Raw genomic sequence first — 2365 nt, 5'->3', positions numbered from 1 at the left:
CCTGGGCATTTCCTCTGCTCAGATGTCCACTTTGGGGAACAAAGCTGAATGTCACAAGATTCAGAACAGAGGGGGAGGGAAGTCCTTTTTGTAGTGCATAGTTAAACTGTGGAACTCATTCCTGCAGGAGGCAAGCTCTTATATTCTGGTGTTCATGTGTGAAATGGCCCCTTGGTTACTCTTGATCCCTCATGGCTGAGTGTGGCTTCGAACCCCACCCACAAGCACCGCACTTTGGGCAGGGTGAAAATCCTGCCTGCGTTGTTCCCACCATGATGGCAGATTGATTCCTCACACGCAACTCACCTGTGGAGCTACAGCCATGAAACCATTGCGGGAGCCAGGTTGGCGGTTCCAAGATAAGCTCATAAGAACATCATAAGAGCCTGCTGGACCAGGCCAGTGGTCCACCTGGTTTAGCATCCTGCCCTCACAGTGGCCAACCAGGTGTTTGTGGGAAACCTGGAAGCAGGACCTGAGCAGAAGAGCCCTCTCCTGTCCTGTGGTTTCCAGCAACTGGTATTCAGAAGCATCGCTGCCTCCAACTGTGGAGGACTCTGCATATAGCCAGCATGGCTAGTAGCCATTGATAGCGCTCTCCTCCTCCATGAATTGGTCCAATCCTCTTTTCAAGCCATCCACATGGGTGACCAAAACTACCTCCTATGGGTGGGAGTTCTGCCGTTTAACTATGTGCTATGTGGCAAGTCCCTTGCGCAGTTGTGTCACTCCTGGAATGCCTACTGTCAGCAAGGCCCTGTGGCTGGCTTGAGCCCAGCTGGCCTGACCCACATCTGCGCAGCACCAGGGGCGGCCAGAGCACATCTGGCCCCGTTCCCCTATTCAATTCCAGGCACCGTCGTTTGAGAGCCACGTCGATTATTATAATTTGGAGGCTCCCTGCCAGCATCTGCAGGGAAACAATCGAGCCCTTCACTCGAATTTTGGCAGGGCCCTTTCCTCCACTCCAGCCCCTGCCAGCGGTGGCGGGGGGCAGTTTTCATTTCGGATGGCTCTGCCCTCTCCCGGGGACGGTGCTGCGGTCACACCTCTTTGGCTTCTTGGAACCCAGTACCTCCCTGTGGCTGTTTCCTGCCAAGTCACAGGATGCCGTGATGGTGCGGCTGGGAAGACTTCAAACTAGCAAACACAATCAAAGGTTGTCTGCCGAGCAGAGGCTAAAAATGGCTTCTTGGATGGATGCCCGCCTGCTCTCCTGGGGCCGTTGTCAGGGGCATTCAGGTTCTGGATCTGTGACGAAGGAGACTGATCTAATCTCGCTTCCTGTTCGTCATCAAGAGGATTGCATTTGGCCCAGTCCCACTGACCCCACAAAGTCCGGGACCCACCAGTTTATATGCTAAAGCACCAGCCTGGCTTTCCTGGCAAGGAGGCAATGGATAGCAGACAAGTGGAGGTGGTGGGGAGAAAAAGAGTCCTGAAGGACTGAAACCATCAGCAATACACCACTGACCAAAGTCTGGAGGGTTTTATGGGATATATATTGTTACAAAAGGGACGCGGGTGGCGCTGTGGGTTAAACCACAGAGCCTAGGACTTGCTGATCAGAAGGTTGGTGGTTCGAATCCCCACGATGGGGTGAGCTCCCATTGCTCGGTCCCTGCTCCTGCCAACCTAGCAGTCCGAAAGCATGTCAAAGTGCAAGTAGATAAATAGGCAGGAAGGTAAACGGCGTTTCCGTGCGCTGCTCTGGTTCGCCAGAAGCGGCTTAGTCATGCTGGCCACATGACCTGGAAGCTGTATGCTGGCTCCCTCGGCCAGTAAAGCGAGATGAGCACCGCAACCCCAGAGTCGGCCACGACTGGACCTAATGGTCAGGGGTCCCTTTACCTTTACCTTTTATTGTTACAAAAGTTGGGTGCCTCCCCCACTCTCTGCAGAGTGATAGCAAGATCCCAAGGGGTACCAGTCACTCACCCAGGGTCTGTGTTCCTTTGGAGAATTGAGACACGGCAGAGATTGTTGTAGCTTTAAGATATATGGTTTATTCACCTATTTACACCTTCAGTCTGGAGGGAGTCCAGATCTTACAGTATGGTCATTTCAAGATGGAACGACATTTCCTGTTGCCACAGCAGGTCTGTTGCTGGGATTCTTCTGGTGGCGGGGCATAGCAGTCACCCCCTTGGGTCACCCCTTTGGGGTGTGATGGGACACTCCCGTGGGTCATTGGCTGTGGATGGGCTTGTTCCTAGGTGAGAGAGTCGAGCAGCAGGTGTACAGTGGTACCTCGGGTTAAGAACTTAATTTGTTCTGGAGGTCCGTTCTTAACCTGAAACTGTTCTTAACCTGAAGCACCACTTTAGCTAATGGGGCTTCCTGCTGCCGCCGGTGCATGATTTCT

The sequence above is a fragment of the Podarcis liolepis genome (genome assembly GCF_965112155.1).
Source record: "Podarcis liolepis genome assembly, chromosome: 16".
Classification (NCBI taxonomy): Eukaryota; Metazoa; Chordata; class Lepidosauria; order Squamata; family Lacertidae; genus Podarcis; species Podarcis liolepis.
Note: the sequence above shows the minus strand (reverse complement) of the source record.